The sequence below is a fragment of the Macaca nemestrina genome, chromosome 10 (assembly GCF_043159975.1).
Source record: "Macaca nemestrina isolate mMacNem1 chromosome 10, mMacNem.hap1, whole genome shotgun sequence".
Lineage (NCBI taxonomy): Eukaryota > Metazoa > Chordata > Mammalia > Primates > Cercopithecidae > Macaca > Macaca nemestrina.
The window spans coordinates 43,687,796-43,709,064 of record NC_092134.1 but is presented as its reverse complement, the minus strand read 5'-3'; the positions used below and the strand labels follow the sequence as shown (position 1 = coordinate 43,709,064).

Below are 21,269 nucleotides of genomic sequence, written 5' to 3'. Positions count from 1 at the left end.
GATTATTTAGACCTCTCTGGATTGCAACCTAATCATTTATATGAGTGGGAGTCACAAGCAGGATCAGTATTTAAAAACCTACAAGGTTTTACTGCAGGCCAGGTACTAAGTAGGACAAACCGACCTCTAATTAGCCCTTCTTTTCCAGTTCTCCCAAAACAGAAATTGAATTTATTTACTTGGGCATTACAAAGAGTTGTTTTTATTTTAGCACTGGTTCTTCCTTGGTCTACAAATTTGGAAATTCAGCGTAGTACAAAAGTGCCATCTACTGTTCACCTTACTATATAGCACTTGGAGTGAACATACTTTGAGCCTGTTTACAGGCAGGGGAACTCCCTTATTGATACACTTCCTCCAAAGTATAGGAGAGCACATGGAAAAGTACAAGATGGGTTTGAATCAATAATGCATTACATTTTTGAAAACTGCATGATTCATTTAAGTCAACATTCAGTCTCCAAGTCCTATCAACTACATCCTCAACATATATATATACACGATGGGCTGCCTAGACTGGCCTTGAACTCCTGAGCTCAAGTGATCCTCCTGCAGCAGCCTCCCAGGTAGCTGGGATTACAGGCATGCTCCTCACCATATATTTTATCTTCCTATCTTTCTGTCCAATGGCTCCTGTCACTCCACAGACCCTGCCTTCTGCCTTCTAGAATATTTCAGTAACACCAACTTGCTTTCTAACTTCAAAATTTCTCCCCTCCACCTGTCCACCCTGCATTTACCAACAAATTACATAAGATTCACCAGGGTAGCTTGCTAAAAGTAAAGATTTTTAGTCCTCACCCCAGAGGTTTTCATTTAGAAGGTCTAGTGTGAATACTAGAAATCTATTTTCAAACAAGCTTTCTAGGTGATTATAATATGCATCAACATTTGGGAACCACTGGCATATCGTGCCATAGATCTTCTTTAAAATGCATTTTTAGTTCACTTTTAAATGCCTCAAACCAAGTCCTATTTTATATCTAACCACTCATCTCCCCTGGGCCAGTCCTTAAGCCATTGCAGTTAACTACGCCCTTTGGAGCCTTTGCTAGAGCTGTTTCTGTACTCGTGAATGCCTGTGCTACTGTCTTGCTCCAACTTATACACAAAGAAATGTATCTCAGGGAAGATATGTTTATGTAAAATCCTCTTTCTCTGAACCTATTCCTCCTTATAAAAATACAACTTACTATTTTTCCTTTGGGTCCTGATGGTATGCAACTTAGAGTTCTACTTAGCACTATTTTATGTTGCTGCATTTACATCCACATTATGTTTCTGTGTCTACCAGCACTTACCATAGTGAAAGGTCAGTAAAGATAAGAACTGCATTCTACTTATTTTAGTATCACTCTATAGGCAGCACAATCTGTGACACATAGTAGAGGCACAATAAATATTTTCTGCATTGATTGAAAGCTGACATTGTGGCTGGTCAGCTCTATATTTACTGAAAAAGTCTACAAAATAAATAGAAAACATGATCATTGTCCTCCAATAGTTTAACGTATTTTGTAATTTTATCAATACACTCTATTTGTACATTATGGGGTACATGTGAAATTTTGTTGCATGCATAGAATGTATAATGATTATGTCAGGACATTTAGGGTATCCATCACCCGAGGATTTATCATTTCTATATGTCAGGTACATTTCAAATTGTCTTTTCTAGCCATTTTGGTACAGTGCATTATTGTCATCTATAGTCCCCTGATTCTGCTCTCAAATATTAGAACTTATTTCTTCTATGTAACTGTATGATTGTACCTGTAAACCAACCTCTCTTCATTTCCCTCCTCCCACCCACACATCCTTCCCATTCTCTGGGAGAAAGAGAATCTACCATTCCCCTCTCTATCTTCATGTGATCAACTTTTTTAGCTCTCATATATGAATGAGAACATGTAATGTTTATCTTCCTGTGCCTGGCTTATTTCACTTAACATAGTGTTCTCCAGTTTTATTCATGTTCCTGCAAATTACGTGATTTCATTCTTTTTCATGGTTGAATAGTATTCCATTATATATGTGTATATATATATATATATATCACATTTTCTGTATCCATTCATCCCTTGATGGGGATGCTTAGGTCAAACAGCTTAGAATCTAATTAGGGAAATAAGACTCACCACATGAAACAATCAATGAAAGTTATGTGAAGCAGTAGCTCAATCATAACCATGGGAATGTTATAAAATATATAATAACCATATTATTGTATTTCAATAGTGTCAAATGTACTTAAGACATTTGATTGGTCTTTGGAAATGTTTTTGTATCAGGAAAGACTTACAGGGGAAGAAGGACGTCAATTGTGATTTTTTAAAGTGGTAGAATTAGTGGATTAATGGTTGCCAGAGACTGGGGGAGGAAAGAATGGGGAGGGATTACTAATGAAAAAATGGAAACTTTTTAGGGTGATGAAAATGTTCTGGAATTAGTGGGGTAAGTTTACAACTTGAAAGTACTAAAGACTACTGATTTTTACATTTAAAACCACTAGATCAATGGTTCTCAAACTTTAGCGGGCATCAGAATCATCCAAAGGACTTGTTATAATGCAGATTCTACTCCAGAGCTTCTGTTTCAGTCTGTCTGGAATGGGGTGCAATAATTTACATTTATAGTAAATACAGGTTCCTAGGTGTGATGCTTATGCTGCCAATGAACCATCCTGTAACAATCAGCAGAGTAAACAAAAAGGTAGTAAGGAGAAACACAGAAAGTAGAATGGGCTGGGCGCGTTGGCTCACACAGTGGCTCCCAGCACTTTGGGAGGCTGAGGTGGGCGAATCACCTGAGGTCAGGAGTTCGAGACCAGCCTGGCCAACATGACGAAACCCCATCTCTACTAAAAATACAAATATTAGCTGGGCGCAGTAGTGGGCACCTGTAATCCCAGCTATTCGGGAGGCTGAGGCAGGAGAATCGCTTGATCCCGGGAAGCAGAGGTTGCAGTGAGCGGAGATCATGCCATTGCACTCCAGCCTGGGTGACAGAGCGAGACTCCATCTCAAAAAAAAAAAAAAAAGGGAAAGTAGAATGGTGTTTGCCATTTGCCAGGGGCTGCGGGGAGAGAAGATGGGGAATTATTGTTCAATGGGTGTGTGGAGTTTCAGTTTGTGAAACTGAAAAAGTTCTGGAGGTGGACGGTGGTGATGGTTACAAAACAATGTGAATATATGTCATATCATTGAACTACACACACTTATAAATGGTTAAATGGTAAATGTTATGTGTATGTTATTTCAGTGAAGATAATAGGGGTAAAGTGTTGAAAGAATGCACATTAGTAAAGGCATCACAGTCATGGGATGACCTTCAGTACAGTGGAAGCCTGGTTCCTTACAGGACCGTACTAGTATGTGGCTCAGGGGTTGGGGATCCCTGTCCAAGACCACTCTATTTGCTGTGGCTCTGCCTTCCAGTCATTTTCTATCCCATTATTGTGTTTTACTTTCTTCATAGCCCTTGCTAGTTCCTCTGCCATGAATGCTCTTCCCCCAAATGGAAGGCACTGCAAAAATTGATAGATTCTGGCATTATTGGAGTAGCAGCAGTAGAAACATAAAGAGATATTTGTTTGGGTATGGCGTAATTAAAATGAGCAGGGGAAGGGGGGCAGAAAAAAAAAACTTAGATGCTGTCCTTGGTCCTGAACCAACAGTACCTGGTGAATGGCTATCTTACATATTCTAAGAATCTGGTAACTTATGTTCTAGGGCTTAGACTTTCATTTTTCCCTTTTTACAAAAAAAAAAAATGCCATAGCTTTTAGTGTCTCCAAAAAATGTCAATTCATGGTAATAATTTACAATTTACCTAGCCAATTCCTTTTATTTTGACAGTTGTAATAGGTTTCTACTTACTTTTCCCACTAGAAAGAAAAGAGGGTACATTCCCCCATTCCCTCTCCATCTCAATCCTAAGATTATGCATTTGAAGGTCAGTTTATGTGAAGCATCACTCAGACCTTCCAAGTGACTATGATGAGAGAGATGAGGGCAAGATGGAATTGATGATGGCTAGCAGGTATTGGCTAAGATGTTACTCCTCAAAGAGGCTTCCTAGAGTCCCCAACCTTTTAGCACCAGGGATCAGTTTCATGGAAGACGATTTTTCCATAGACAGGGGAATGGAGGTGAGGGATGGTTTCAGGATAAAACTGTTCCAGCTCCGATCATCAGGCATTAGATTCTCATAAGGAGCACACAACCTAGATCCCTGCATGTGCATTTCACAATAGGGTTCATGCTTCTGTGAGAATCTAACACCTCTGCTGATCTGACAGGAGGCAGAGCTCAGGCCGTAATGCTGGCTTCCTCGCCTGCTGCTCACCTCCTGCTATCCAGCCTCGTTCCTAACAGGCCACAGACCAGTACCGGGTACATGGCCGAGGGGTTGGGGATCCCTGTCCTAGACCACTCTATTTGCTGTGGCTCTGCCTTCCAGTCATTTTCTATCCCATTACTGTGTTATACTTTTTTTCACAGCCCTTGCTAGTTCCTCTGCCATAAATACTCTTTTCCCAAATCTTTTCAAGACTCACTTCTTTCACTTCACTTAGTTCTTACCACATTTTCAAAATAAGCCCTTCCTTTCGTTCTCTATGTCATTAAACTTTCATTTTTCTTCAAACACATATTCCTCCCAGCTAAAAAAGGGCAAAATATTTGATAGACATTTCACCAAAAAGGTATATAAATAGCCAATAAGCACATGAAAAGATGCCCAACATCATTAGGCAATAGGGGAAATATAAATCAACATCACAAAACCTACTTCACACTCACTGTAATAGCTATAATCAAATAGCCAGATAATAGCAAGTGTTGGTGAGGATGTAAAGGAATGGAAACTCTCATAAGTTGCTGGTGGGAATGTAAAATTGTACAACTGCTTTATATCTAGGAATGGAATTGCTGAGCCCTATGGTAATTCTTTTGGCTTCATGAATTTGGGAGTTCCTTTAAAAGTTAAATATAGGATTACCCTATCAGTCAACAATTCCACTCCTAGGTAGGTACCCATGATAATTGAATACATATGTCCACATAAAAATGCAGACACAAATGTTCATAGCAGCGTTACTCACAATAGCCAAAAGGGGAAACAATCCAAATGTCTATCAACTGATTAATGGGTAAATAAAATGTGCTGCATCCATACACATTTATATGCCTGGCAAATAAAAGGAATGAAGTACTGATTCATGCTACAGTGTGGATGAAACTTGAAAACACTGTGCTAAGTAAAGAAGTCAGACACAATGTATGATTCCATCCATATAAAATGTTCAGAATAGCCAAATACGTAGCAACAGAATATGGATTGTTTGCCAGGGACTGGCTTCTTGTTGGGGTGATGAAATATCCTGGAATTAGATAGTGGTGACAGTTCTGCAACTTGATAAATGTACTAATAAACCACTGATTTTTATACTTAAAAAGATATTTTTTCTTTAAAAAAGCGAGCATGAACAACCACTTATCTCTCCCTGAAATATACATTTTCTATGAGTAATCCCCATGAGAACGAGGGCAAAACCTGCAGAGGGAGTATGTCAGAACCACCTGTGGGACCATCACCAGGATATAAACTCCGTGAGGGCAGAGACATTCTCTTGGTAATCCACCATATGTCAGAACAATGACTGGCACATAGTAGGCACCCAATAAAATGTTGTGACTTAATGAGGGACTAAAAGAGGAAGAGATAATATCTGTGTGAAACAATTAGAGAATTTTTTAAAATCTTAAAAGTCTTCACTGTGTATTACAATAGAGTTGTGATTTTAGTAGAAAGAAACCAGATTCTTTTAAAGATTGGTTCTTCTATCTAAAAAGAAAATTCCAAATCTCAACAATTTCTAACATAATATATGAATATATTTTAAACTTGGCCACCCTAGGGTTTCTTCTCAGTTATAAAAATTACTGTAGTTTACTCCATTTAGTGATTTTTTTTGGGGGGGGGGGACAGCCTTGCTCTGTCACCAAGCTGGAGTGCAGTGGTGTGATTTTGGCTCACTGCAGCCTCCACTTCCCAGGTTCAAGCTATTCTCTGCCTCAGCCTCCCAAGTAGCTGGGGCTACAGGTGCACACCACCACACCCAGTCAGTTTTTGTATTTTTTAGTAGAGACGGGGTTTCACTATGTTCGCCAGGATGGTCTCGATCTCTTGACCTCGTGATCCACCCGCCTCAGCCTCCCAAAGTGTTGGAATTTCAGGCATGAGCCACCGTGCCCGTCCCTCCATTTAGTGATCTTGTACAGAGCCATTTTCATTGTATTTATATTATTGAAAAAACAGCTTTTATTCTATAACCTTGTAACCTTGCTCACTAATGGGTGGCCCACTGACTGAAACAAGTCCACTGATATGTTTTGTTTGGTCATTAATGTGTTCAAACATTCTTTAAAATTTAAACTCCTATAGGTGAGCCAAATATTCAGTTTGACTCAGTACACTTCCTTCTGTTATTTTTGTACACGGTCTGATTCACAGGCCTAAATGATCTCTCTGGCCCTTTGTATCAGTCACGAAGGTCTAAGTTATGCTGCTGAAACAACCCTGAAATCTCAGTGGCTTAAAACAAGGAAGTCTTCATGTCTAAAACACCAAAAGCAACGGCAGCAAAAGCCAAAATTGACAAGTTGGATCGAATTAAACTAAAGAGCTTCTGCACAGCAAAAGAAACTACCATCAGAGTGAACAGGCAACCTACAGAATGGGAGAAAATTTTTGCAATCTACTCATCTGACAAAGGGCTAATATCCAGAACCTACAAAGAACTCAAACAAATTTACAAGAAAAAAACAAACAGCCCCATCAAAAAGTGGGCAAAGGATATGAACAGACATTTCTCAAAAGAAGAAATTCATACAGCCAACAGACACATGAAAAAATGCACATCATCACTGGCCATCAGAGAAATGCAAATCAAAATCACAATGAGATACCATCTCACACCAGTTAGAATGGCGATCATTAAAAAGTCAGGAAACAACAGGTGCTGGAGAGGATGTGGAGAAATAGGAACAATTTTACACTGTTGGTGGGATTGTAAACTAGTTCAACCATTATGGAAAGCAGTATGGCGATTCCTCAAGGATCTAGAACTAGATGTACCATATGACCCAGCCATCCCATTACTGGGTATATACCCAAAGGATTATAAATCATGCTGCTATAAAGACACATGCACACATATGTTTATTGTGGCACTATTCACAATAGCAAAGACTTGGAATCAACCCAAATATCCATCAATGACAGACTGGATTAAGAAAATGTGGCACATATACACCATGGAATACTATGCAGCCATAAAAAAGGATGAGTTTGTGTCCTTTGTAGGGACATGGATGCAGCTGGAAACCATCATTCTTAGCAAACTATCACAAGAACGGAAAACCAAACACTGCATGTTCTCACTCATAGGTGGGAACTGAACAATGAGATCACTTGGACTCAGGAAGGGGAACATCACACACCGGGGCCTATCATGGGGAGGGGGGAGGGGGGAGGGGGGAGGGGGGAGGGGGGAGGGATTGCATTGGGAGTTATACCTGATGTAAATGACGAGTTGATGGGTGCTGACCAGTTGATGGGTGCAGCACAGCAACATGGCACAAGTATACATATATAACAAACCTGCACGTTATGCACATGTACCCTAGAACTTAAAGTATAATAATAAAAAAAAAAAATCCCATGTAACTCAGTCCAATGTAAGTTGGCAAAACATTCCAACCATGCAGAACTTAGATAAGTTTCAGGCCAATTGTTGATGGCTAAATTCATTTTTTCTTTACAGAAAAGCGAAAAAGAGACTTGTGTATTAATAATGCAGAGTCTTTTATTGAAATGTGCTGTAAATAAATGCTCAAGGAATACTTATTAAAAAAAAAAACAAGGAAGTCTTCTATTTTCTGCTCACATTATGTTGCCATCAGAAGTCAACTAAGGGCTCAACTCTCAGGTCCTTGTTATCCTCACTTCAGGACATAGGCTGTCAGCGAAGCCACTATCAGATACATTATTGGTGACTGGCAGCTGGAAAAGAGAGCAGATGATTCCCACGATGGCTTTCTAAGATTTCCTTGACCAAGGAAAGTCACATATCTGGTAGAGAAATATAATTCTCCTGCACGAAGAAAGTTGTGGAAAGTTACACAGTCTAACACTTGGAGGAATTTGGATTGAATATTGAATGCAGTTCATGCCTTTTAATAACTTGGCAATATCAAGACCTTTTCTACATGAAAATTAAGAAATGTGTGTCAGTTTTTCAGGCATTTTTATCCCTCAACACACGTGAAAGTTCATGCACTCAGAGCTTTGATTCTCAGTTGAGGCCACACACCCCTGGATGAAGCAAGTGATGGGTCATAATCTTTATTTTGTTTTGGGGATAGAGATTGAAGGCAGAAAACATAGGCTTGAGGTTTTTTTTAAATTTATTTTTATTTTTAAATTATTTTAGAAACGGAGTCTTACTATGTTGGCCAGACTGGAGTGCAGTGTCTATCCACAGGTGCTGTCATATCTCATTGTGGCCTTGAACTTCTGGGCTCAAGTGATCCCCCCACTTCAGCCTCTGGTGTAGCTCAGACTACAGAAACGAACCACCATGCCCGGCTTGAGATTTTATTCTATTTTTAAATAAAGGCCCCACAGGTGATTCTGGCATACTGCTCCAAGATGTTGTGTCCTCATTCTCACAAGGATTACTGATTTAGAGGCTCACAGCTTTCTGAGAATGCACAGATTCAGATACATAACTAAAGATCAGAATGAAAACATTACAACCCAGACATCAATGATCAGTAAAGGATTCAGCTATGCTGTTTGTGAAAAAGTTAAGTACTAGCACGTTTTCAAGTTAAGATGAATAAGTAATTGGGAAAAGAGAGGAGACTGGAAATTTCCATTAATTTCCATAAAATAAGTGGCATTCATTTTAGAATTTAGCACTACAGAAGTAATGTAGATATTATTACCATCTTCTGCCCGACAGATCGTGTTTATTGCAAGTTAGAGCTATATCCCTCCATCTACTGACCTTCCTAAGGGTTAGGTAAACACTCTTATCAAAAGAGGGAGAAGGGACACAGGTCAGAGGGCGGCATTGTGGTGTCTTTGCTTCTCCAGCCTCACAGACCTAGTCTGAGTCTCATGGAGAGAAAGGACTCAGGAAGCAGCAGAAGCAGCTGGATTTTAAATTGAGCCTGGTGAGACAGTTGGGCACAGGCTGCTATGCTTGTGTAACCTGGAGGCAAAGTAGGAAACAGACTGGCAGAGGATTCATCCTTCTTCTAGGTCTGCATAGACCAGAGCATGGTGTGGACACAGTGAAGACTGCAAAGACTTTACCTTGCTGGATTGTGGTGAACTACCCAATTCAACAGAGTAATTTAAACTAATGATTCTCAACCAGGGACAAGTTTCCCACATGGGACATTTGGCAATGTCTAGAGACACTTATGGTTATCACAACTAAGAGTGTAGGTGCTACTGGCATCTGGTGGATAGAGATCAGAGATGCTGCTAAACATCCTACAATGCACAGAACAGCCTCCACAACAAAGAATCAAGCCCAAATGTTAAGAATACTGATACGAGAAATGCATATTTAAAGGAAAGCACTTAGTATAGTGCCTGGCATTTGTTAAATGCTTAATAAATGTTGATTCACCATGAGTTGATCTCCTGGTGTCCATAAGGTTTTAAATAATTGTCAGTACCCTAAAATGAATCATATATAGTATACCGAGATTTCTTCATTACAAGATGTACTTTTTAAAAATCACTTTTTAAATTTCTTGAATTGGTGTGAGATGTAGTAATTGATATATTTTCCCCTAAGAAGCTGTTATCAAATCATGGTGCATATCAGTTGATGGCATCTTAAAGCCCTGAAAAAGGGCCAGGAGCTGTGGCTCATATCTGGAATCCCAGCACTTTGGGAAGCTGAGGCAGGCCTCACTTGAGGCCAGGAATTCAAGACCAGGCTGGCCAACACGGCAAAACCCCATCTCTACTAAAAATACAAAAAATTAATCAGGCGTGGTGGCGTGCACCTGTAGTCCCAGCTACTCAGGAGGCTGAGGCATGAGAATCAATTGAACCCAGGAGGTGGAGGTTGCAGTGAGCTGAGATGGTGAGATGGTGCTGCACTCCAGCTTAGGTGACAGAGTGAGATTCTGTCTTAAAAAAAAAAAAAAAAAAAAAAAAAAAAAAAAAAAAAAGCCTCCTGAAAAAGCTAAGCTTCTAGGTTTCTATTACCTGTATTAGAACAGGTGTTTTTGAAATACTACCTGGGAATGTGATACAGTAACCTATTCGTGTATAAGCTGACTTATATTCAGAACAAAAGAAAATAAAAAACATTAACTTTGGTAGAAATCCTAGACAGCAAGCATTTCTCCTTTCTTTTAGAGATGACAACCAAAGGTCCATGAAGGCTTATTTACTGGCTCAACTCTGTGCAACTAGTCAGCAACAAAGCCACACCTACAAGTCAAGGGTCCAGAATTCCAGCTCAGGTCTGCTCCTCAGATAACTGCAAATGTGTACTCTTTATTCAAGTTGTGCTCAGCAAGAGGTTGTTACTCTTTATTCATCTATGTGACTAGTGATATTTTCTATGGAATATGATTTTGGTCCTCAGGCTATGTTTATATAATCATTCCATCAATGTTATTGAACATCTTACTATGGGCCAGGTAGTATGTTAGGTGTTGTACTTATAAAGATAAATAAAAATGGCTACAAGGGTGAAAAGCTCACTTACCTTCTAGGCCCAAGTGGATAACAAAACTGATTGAGTTGGGGTTGCCAGATATAATATAGGGTGCCCTAACTGAATTGCATGAATTGCATCGGACCTACTTATACTAAAAAATAAAAATAAAATCGTTGTTTATCTGATCTTCACATTTAAACAGGCTTCTTGCATTCATATTTGCTAAATGCGGCAACCCTAACTAGCTGGGAACTGGGGAGAGCTGGAAAGTACATGCTTTATCTAAAGGGAGCAGCTGCTACCTCCCCTCCCGACCCCCTCTCAGGAATCATTGCCACAAGGCATGCAACCCCAGTGAACTCATTGAAATTATCATGATATACTGGAAATCCAGGACTCTAGTTAAAATCTCCCTAATTTTAAAAGTTGTAAACTGATTTGAAAAAATTTTAAAGACTATGTGGGCCAAAGGAAAAAAAAGAAAATAATGTCTGTGGATTTTGATGGTGTTTAAGCCACTTCCAAAATAAGACTTCTCTTTCTTACCTGAATGTGGAACCAGTTGAGCCATACAGGTTTCAGGCAGATTAAGGTCAAAATGTCAACTTCAGTACTGATGATGTAACCATAAAGGATTTGGCTTAAGTGTACAACCAAATAGCCTTGCTAGAAAGCTCCCGAATTGAACTAACCGTCCTCCCCACAAATCCAGCCCTTCACCACAGCAAGGTAGAGCTAACCCTCCAGTCAAGAGAGCAAACTAGAATATTCCCCTCCTTGCAGATAACACAAGTATGAAGAGAAAGGAGAGCAGCAAAGGCTGTGCCTGGTCCCTTCCAGACTTTCCAGATAACTCTGCCCCACAGGAGGACAGGGAAAGCCAAAAGAGAGAAGCCAGGATTGTTAGTCCTGGAAAATGCCTCCATATAGAAACATGAGCCAGAGAATAAATCACTCACCTCTCCAACCAGTTGGATTTGGTCCATGAGTTCCTAGTTTTGTTCACCTGACTCAGTCCCTGACTTTTAAAGTCAAGTGCATCAATATGCTGCCAGTACTTTGATGAACATCTATACAGCAGTGAATTCCACCTGGGGTAAAGTATTCATGTAGGTTAGGATGCTACAGAGGGACTCTGTCTGTTTTCTTTTTTTTTTTTTTTTTTTTTTTTTTTGCTAAGGCTTCCACATATTAGGTGGTCTGTACTCTTTCTTCTATGGGAAGGGCTAGGATACCTAAACGGGAGTTTCAAGGAGGGGGCAACAAACCAGTTTTGTGGCTCTCAGCAAACATCCATCTCAAAGGTGAGTTTGGAAATAATGGAGACTATGTCAGTGTGTTTGTGTCTCAGGCCTACTTCCCACGCCTATGGGGGAAGGGTGGGACTTATCTCTCTCTTCCCTCAAGCCTGCTAAGAGGAGATTAGACTATATTCGAGATAAGTACCTCAAGCACAGTGACAGCCATGCAGCTCATGCCTGTGAAATCAAAAGGCAAGAGGCTGCAGCTGGCTGGCTGCTCTGAGGGCAGAGAGAAAAGACCAGACTGCTCTTGGAACAGACTGTTCTCCCACTGATGATGGGGACAAAGATGCATGAGTGTATCTCCAGGACTGGATGTGAGCTGCATGGCAGAAAAAGAGCGCAGGTCTGCAGCCTGGGAAAACCCAAAAGGATGCCACAAACCCAATCGGAAGATGGGTCGTTGGGGCCCCAGGAGCTGAGAAAGGAATAAAAATGACAGAGAGAGAACACAGCTGCCCAATGAGGTCCTCAGAGAACCCACAGAAGTGCCCATGAGAACAGTTGTCTCTGGGACTCAAACCCATGGAGAGGTGCTTTTAAACATGCAAAGAGAAGGAACCATCATCATATTACATTGTAGTGTCTGCATAAATAAGACCCTAACTCACCTCATATCTCTCCTCCTTCCTCTGCTTTAATCCAGGAGGAGCCAGAGACCTCTTAGGAAGTGGAGAAGAAGGGAAAGTAAGGAAAAAGCCACTATTCCCCATGTTAGATGAGGAAATAGGAACATTCTCCTCCTCTACCCAACACCCACTGTAGCTTTTAGTGGCTAGAGTCAGGAAACAAGAGAAGCTTTCGTGTTTAATGAATTTCAGAGGTTTGACTATGACATAGAAATGGATATTTTAATTACTGAAAACTATTTTGTAATTAGAGGTGACTGGAAGACATTTTATTCTCAGCAGAAGAATAGATAAGGATAGGACCTTCCCTCCCCTTTGGGCCCCACCAAGGTTTTATCCAGAGGAAGAGGAAGAAGTAACCCTTTATATGAGTTTGAATAGGCAGAAGAAGAAAAGGATGAAGTTGTCTTCTAATTGCACTCTATGAACGTTACTTTTTTGTTAACATAAATGTTGCATATATTTTTAGCTGGTGTAACAAAAAAACCATCTCAAGCTGGCTTGCATAACAGCTTTGGACACATCTGATCAAGGCCCTGGTTCTGTTTGCTAGTGATCCTCCTGACTCTGCCCTCTCTCCATGCTAGTTTCTTCCTCAGATTGACATTCCTTTTGGTCACCAGATGCCTACAATCAGCGGGTGCAACTCTCTGCTCCCTGTTCACTTCTGAAGTGGGGAGCATGGATACCAACCACAGAACAAAGCCCTACAGTCTCCCACTGAGTAGAACACCCGTGAAGAAGTGTTGGCCATTTCCCTGTGGCCAGGGAAATATCATGTACTGGTTGGATTAGGCCTGTATTAATCCAGTCAATGGAACATAGTTAAACTATCCCAAACCCTCCATAGACACTAGAGAAAAGGTGAATCCAACCAAATGTAAGACTGCTACTCAATAGGACAGAAATGGCGTGGATGTCAGTGAGATGGGGAAAAAATGTGTGCTAAAGGAGATCAGGAAGGACCGAATAGAAGACAGGGCCTTTGAATTGAACCCTTTAATGAGGAAAGGGGATTGAGATTTTATGAGGGCCAGGGTGGAGAGCGGGTTGTGAAGAGGATAGGGAAAATGTAAGGACACCGCGGATATAAGAATTAGTGGGAGAATCATGGGCCACAAAGCAGCAGGATTATATTACAGAGACTGTAAGTAGTGTTTATTGGAGCACAGGGTACTGGGGAGGTGGAGGAAAGATGAGACTGTTAAGGAATTTAGACACAGCATGTAGTAGCTGGCAGGAAACAGATGACATTCTCAAACAAGGCAGTTGAGGAGAGCTAATAAAGGCACCACTTACCAAGGTGTAGTTAGGATTAAGAGAAAGCAAACTGGGATGGTGCTGTGCTATGGGCTAGCAACAGCAGGAAGTCATTTCTGTCCCTAGGTCTTAAGAGGGAACCACGGGAGCCAACACCAAGGAACCAGAGATCTTAGAGTCTCCAAGTCTGCAGGAGCCGTGGCCTTTGGTAGAGGGATCGTGCCTACTCTTAGCAGCCTGGCTGGGAGGGGCCTGGGGAAATAATACCCCAACTTCTCTCTTCTTCAATGTCGATGAGTTCCACTGGTTAAAATCAAACTGAAAGTTGGAGAGAAAGAGAGTCTATCTATACAAGTCAGCACCCTGGAGCCCAGAAGAGAGTAAAAAGGGGATAAAAAGCGGATTCGGAGGGACAAACAGAAAACACCCAACACAGAAGGAGGAACAAACATTTGGAGGAACAAACAGAAAATATCAGAAAACATTTTAATCCTGTGTCCTGGGGCGTCATGGAAGGTTTTGAAGTTAGGAGCACCGCCATCCTCTAGGGGGAGCTCAAGGATTTCTCGCCACTCACCCCCAAGGAGATGCATCAGAAGATCAGGGCGAAACAGACTTCAAGGAAAGAGCCCTCGGCTAGAAGCAACAGCCTGGAGGAGTAAAGGGATTGCTCCTGGAATTGGAAATCTACCCTTTGCACTTCGATTTACTGCACTTGGATTGATTTGCAAGAATAACCATTAAAATAATCAAAGCTAAAAGTAAGTATGTACTGTGTGCCAAGTTCTTGACTCATTTAGCACAACTCTTTGGAGGTAAGCACCATTGAAATTCTCACCTTCTAGATTAAGAGGCTGATAGAACCTGGATTTGAGCCCATTTTCAATGGACCACTGTCTGCTCTGTTTTATTCTCATGCTGCTGGTGTAGTCAACTGAGTCAAAGGTTGCCTTTGCTTAGAAGGTCTAACAAAACCAGAGCAGGGTCCGTGGAAAAGGAAACATGAAAAGGGAGATATTTCCTGGTAAGATTTGTGTTCATTTAACAATTTTAAGCACATATTTAATAACCTGGCACTCACTACCTGGCAAGCACTGAGCCAGGTGCAGGATATCCGAGGGAACTAGGAGAGAGGCACTAAGTGCCGTACTAAGAGCCTGAATGAGTGCATTTGCGTCCTGGGTCTGCTACATGTGTGACCCAGGAAAAGTCACTTAAATCATTTAACTGTCTGTTTCCTCATCTTTAACATATAAATCATTTAAAAATACACAGCACTTGGAATAATAAACGGGCAGATTGTTAATGTTAAAGGTGTGAGCTGCTGTTCTTACAACACAATGTCAGCCCCTGAAGTTCTTACAGTAGATGGAAAGATGGAGATGAGTAGGATCTAATTATTGGCCAAGTGCAAAGGAGCTAAAAATGCCACCCACCCTGCTACTTACTTCAGCAAGACCCAAGCAAACAAGGGCAAAAGGAGCTCTAGAGGCTCTTCTTGGTCTAGCCCTGCTTTTGAGTTTGGGGCCAAAGTTCTGATTCTGGAGTGTTAGCAAGTTTCTTGTCTGTCATTCCAGCTCTGATCAGTTAATACCGGTTGCCTGAACCATGTATTAAGAGAGATCTCAGACTGCATGTAGAGAAAGGATGCCTTGAGAGATAAGTGATGTCTGCCATTGATTGAGGGTGGAGAGGAGGAGCCAAGTGGTTCTAGAACAGTGTCCTTTTGCCTAGAAGGTCCCTACAGCAGGAGCAGCCGGGCAAGACTCAGAAGTCCTGATTATAATCACAGATTAAGGTGACCAACTATCCCAGTTTGCCTAGGACTGTTGCAGTTTTAGAACAGAAATTCCTGCAACCCAGAAAACCTCTCAATCTTGGGCACATCCCAATCATCTTTGCAGGCTTTCTCTATCTGACAATACAAAAAAAAAAAAAAGAGAGAGAGAGAAAGAAAAGGAAAGAAAAAAAACACTATGAGCTCTGACTAGAAAAGATTACTCTTTTTGTCTTGGCCAATTTCAGCCTGTGAAAATGCATCTTATTCTGGCCTGTATGTGCCAGCCATATGCCCTCAAATATTCCCCCACTTCACAATAGCTGACCTCCATACCTCTCTCCTTTCTCAGCTATTTTTCCTGCTGTATCCACTGAAGACTTAGTAGGAAACAGATGGCACCATCAAAGGGTTTAGCTGAGAGAATTTCATGTAGGGATTATTTACAGAGGCGTGGGCAGGGTTAATGGAACCAACAAGAGCTGGGGAGACAGTCAAGGATTAGCTCTTACCACAGGAGGTCCGCAGGGACAAAGGGAGGGGATGCTGTTACCAGCCTGGTAAGAGCTGAAACTGTGCAGGAGAGGTCACTGGGCCTGGGAGCTGGAGCTTCTGTCTCAACTGTGGTGAGGCAGGGAGGAAAGAGAAGGGCATAAAAATCCCTGGCCTGGCTCTCCTCCTGCCCTCTGGCCTCTTGCCAGTGGTTTCTTGCCAGAGGGCAAGGAAAAGCAAATGAAACAACAGGTCTAGTAGAGGTCAGCCTCCCAGGCCACAGAGCATGACAGGAAAGGGCAGAGAAGAGATCTAAGAATAACCATCCCAGGCCACCCTATTGTCACTCAGTTTCCATTCTAGCCCTTTACTTAGCCAAAGAAACTCAGGTCCTCAACACAGACAAAACATAGTCTCATCAGCTACTGTATCGCTGAGTAATGATGTATTTCAGTCATATTACTGCCTGGAACCTAAACTGTAACTTTAGTCACCACCAAGACGCAAGGCAGCAAGGAAAGGTAAAAAATAAATAAATAAAACTATCATACTACAGCTCCACATCTAAGCAGTTCGAATCCAATAATCCTGACTTCCTCCTCCCAGCACTCATTCCATAATTCTTTACCCTCACCTAGCATCTTGACAGTTAAGGTGTCTTACCTGATGGGGTGAGCCAAACCTTCCTTGCCACAGGATCCAGGTGGTTCCATCTTTGTTGAGTTACTGCCGTTTCTCATTGACCGTTACTACTGGACATGGGAGTGCAATGAATCCCATGGGCTCCAGATACAGTGTTGTTCCCATGTGATAGCAAAAATCCCAATTTCTCCTTGATAATCAAAATTAATCATACCGGTCCATACAAACACCCAATCCTCTGCCTTTGATCAGTGTCATGAACAACCTGAAATGTCGAAGGGGCATTCTCAGTGTTTCCTAGTAGAAATATGTCTCCCCCTTGGGCACAAGAACCTCACACCCATTACATGCCATGTTTTAGGGACAAGAAGACAATATTATTGAAGTGGGTTATTACTCATCCTGAGTTCCCAGAGCCATGTATTCAACACCCTGCATCAACCACTGATCTGACCACTTACAAGACAGCACCCCAACTTCACGAGATGTTGTCTCCCAGCAGTCTCCATAAATGCACCTTTAACAGGACATTTCATCATTCCATCAATCTAGCTGCTTCCAGGTAGGAACAATGAATTCTATGATGTGAGCCTAATACCACAGCTGTTTCACTGTAAATGAGTTCCTTGATCAGTGATAATGCTGTGTGACACATGGGGATGAATAAGGCAGCTTATCAACCACATATGGTAGTGCAGGCAGAAGCATCATGCACAGGAAAGGGAAATTACTCTCCAGTATATGTAATTATTCCCATGAAGACAAATTCCTGCCCCTTCCATAATGAAGTGGTCCAATAGTATCAGCCCGGATGGCTGATACCTCCAAGAAATAGTGCCAAATAAGGGTTCGGTGTTGCCTTCTGTTTTAGAAATCTGGGCACTCAGCAGTGACAGTGGCAGATCAGCTGTGATGAGAGGAAGTCCACGTTTGTTTGTTTCATTGCCTCTGTTCCTATTCCCATGTCCACTTTGTACATGAGACATTTACCCAAGCACAAACATGGCCAGTGTCTTAGTATACTCAACTGCTTTAACAAAACACCATAAACTGGCTTGTTTATAAACAGCAGAAATTTATTTCTCACAATTCTAGAGGCTGGGAAGTTCAAAATCAAGGTTCTAGCAGACTCTGTGTCTGGCAGGAGCCTGTTTCCTGGTTCATAGAGGGCCACCGTCTGTGTCTTCATATGGTGGAAAGGGCTATGCAGCTCTCTGGGATTTATTTTATAAGGGCACTAATCTCATTCTTAAGGGCACTGCCCTGGGGACCTAACCTCTCAGTGGCCTCACTTCCTAATACCATTCACATTGGTGATTAAGTTTCCACATATGAGTTTTGAAGGGACACAAATATTTAGACCATAGCAGCCAGGAAGGAGGCTCACTACAACCAAGGGATAGGTCATCTAGGCCACCTCCTCATTTAGCTTTCTGTGAGGTAGATGTCCTCTGGGGGAACATTTATATGCTACTCAAATAGCCTCAAAGACTAACCATTTTTAGAGGTCCATCATAACTTCCCTTTAGGTGATCTTGGCACCAACCTTCCAGGTCCCTAATAATTTGACCAACCCATTAGCCCCTGCCTGTGTATTTGTGTATTTCAGGAAACCTCAGCTTATCCCTTCTTTCATGTCAGTGGCCAACCAGATGTACTTCCGGAAGTTCTGTCCATGGGGAGAGTTCCCCGTGGCTTGCAGAGCCATCCCAGACAGATAATTATTAAACCAGACCAGGCCACTGTCACCCTTTTTTCTCATCAAATGGTCATAGGGAATACCCGGGGAGACCAGAGGTATGGTTTGAGGGAAAGGCGGGAAGCAGTAAGAAGTCTGACTCATCTGCTTATGCAGAGAAGAGAAGAGCTGAGAATAGATCTGAGGGTGTGAGGGGATAAAGAATAACAGCTCACCCACGTCTGTGCAGTTCTTTACCCTTAAGTTTAAGTGAAATGGTTCTTCATCAAGCTTCTTCTCACTTGGTTTAAGAAAATCCTTAGAGATATAACAGCATCAATATTACAAGCCAATAAGGCAACAAAGCAATAGCTTAGCCCTTGACATATATTTCTGACAAGTAATGTATTTCATGGTGTTTCCTAAATGTACATGAGGTAGAAGTAGATATATCCAATATCTATACTTAATTGATTTTGCCAGAAAGTCTATCTTGAAGTGTGAACTTCTGATAAATTCCTTCTGTTTGTGCCTTTTTAAAGACAAGTTCCATTTTTATGTTGTCTTTGTCAGTGACGGGAGAAATCAGATCAATTTTTTAAAGTCAGTTTTTTATATAAGCATTATTGAAACTATTGAAATCTGAGTATGGTGTTTTTAAAATAAACTGTGTTAAACTAATTTGTAATATCAGAAGTCAGGAAGGGAAGATGAAGGGGCATCTTGGGGCTGGTAATGTTGTGTTTCCTCCTCTGGGTATTGGTTATCTGAGTGAATTCTTTTTGTGAAATTACAACAAGCTGTACTTATGATAGTTGTACTTTTCTATACACGTATTCTTCTTCAATAAAAAGAAAATAAAATGAAAGGTGCTCCATATAACGATGACCTTTTGGCAAAAATTTCCATGAAATAGAAACTAGATGAAAAAAATTTACGAAATACTGCATAATTAGTGCATTTTTCTGGCTCAACAGCCCATCAAAAACACTTATTAAAGACCTAGAATTATTAAAGGCCTAAGAATGCAATGACTTGAATTAGATATAGCTGATAGGCCAGTGGGAAGGACAACATATCACAGAATAATCATTTCATTCACAAAACGGAAACACTGAATACTTACTATGTGTCAGACACTAGTCTATATGCTTGAGATTCCATGAGTAAGCAAAGCATTCCATGTTCTTGTGGAACTGATGCCTAGTGAGGGGAGACAGGCAGCCAATTAATAATAAACAATGAGTAAATTACATGGTATGTTAGATGTGATAAGGGAAGCTTAAGAAAAAGAGCAGGATGAGGGAGCATTGTGGGGAAGCTTGCAGTTTTAAATAGGATGTTCAGAGTAGCATCACTAAGAAGGTGGTATTTATGCCAAGGTATAAAGGAGAAGATATTGGCCATATATGTAGCTGGGGAAGAGAATCCAGGCAGAGGGAACAGTGAGGCAGGAGAGAACCCAACAAGTTCAAGGCAAAAAGGCCAGTGTGATTCAAAGTGAGAAAAGAAAAAAGGAGTTGATGTGAAGCCCGGGAATCAATGTGGGGAAGGAGAATTCCAGGCTGCTGCAAGATTTCCATTTTTCACTTTCAATGAAATGGGACACCATTGCAGGAATTGGGCCAGAGAGTGGCATGAGCTGACAAATTTTGAAAGTATCTTGCAGCTGTTTTGAGAAGAGGCTGCAGAGGAGAAATAATCCAGGTGAAAAATGATGGTAGCTTGGACTAGACTGATAGCAGTGGACATGTAAATAATGGTCAGAGTTTGAGTATATTTTGAACATTGAGCCAACAGGATTTGTTAGAGGACTGGATATGAGATTTGAGGAAAGAGAAAAGTCACACTTGATTTTGAGGTTTTGATCCTGAACAAGGATGAAGCTGTCATTGACTCAGCTTCAGATCAGGGAGACTGTGGGCAGAGGAGGATTGGAGAGGAAGATTAGAAATTCAGTGTTGGGCACATTAGGTTTGAAATGTGTATCAGATAGTCTAATAGAGAGGACAAGTAGGGAGTTAAGTAAAAGAGTTTAGAGTTTAGGATAAATGTGTGAATACAAATGTAAATTTCACATCAATAGCCATAGAGATTATATTTATAAGACTAGATAACACAGAAGAGAGTATATAATAGAGACAAGAACCAAGGACTAAGGCCTGGAGCACTCCAAGAGAAGCACCCAATAATATAGAAAGAAAGAACAGCCAGTTCCATCCAGAGTATTTCAAGTCTGCAACAGGACTAGTTGACTTAACACCACTTGCCACTGTAATAATTACTTCCCAGGAAAATAAGTCCAAGGATATTTTCCAGTTTCTATGCCAAGCCATGATAATGATTAATTGCACAGTATCTGGCACATGGTAAGAGCTTCCTAATTATTACAAATTGTTGAATGAATTATTTCAGGACTGTGGGAATAAGCCAAAATCTCTTGAGACTTGAGCCTTTATTAGAGAGACCTGATTTATGAAACACATTTAGGGTCTTTCCCCTTCTTGAGCCCTCCAGGAATATTGAGGACCAGATATATCAAGGTGATCCTACCTGAAACTGAACTGGAAGCCAGCTGGCTACTCCATGCAAATCATCTGTTTTTCCTTCCTAATCAATTCTATCTGAATTGTGTGTGTGTGTGTGTGTATGTGTGTCCTTGAACATCTATCCTTCTTCCTCAGAGCCTTTGGCCTTGCTGTTCTCTTAGTCTAGATCATCTCCCCTTTGA

The 21,269-nt window shown here is 41.1% G+C and overlaps 1 long non-coding RNA gene across 5 annotated transcripts in view; it reads left to right on the top strand.

The window, feature by feature from the left end:
- The window catches only part of LOC105483758 (uncharacterized), an 80,287-nt gene that overhangs the window by 3,777 nt on the left and 55,241 nt on the right, over positions 1-21,269 (top strand). The window contains exons 3-5 of one of the 5 annotated variants that reach the window (XR_011608992.1): positions 10,453-10,618; positions 14,076-14,710; positions 17,222-17,422. The exons of 1 other annotated variant lie outside the window; for it this stretch is intronic. This is a non-coding gene — a long non-coding RNA (uncharacterized lncRNA). The remainder of the gene's footprint in view (positions 1-10,452; positions 10,619-14,075; positions 14,711-17,221; positions 17,423-21,269) is intronic. 3 more of the 5 variants (XR_011608990.1, XR_011608991.1, XR_011608993.1) reach the window with 3 other exon arrangements.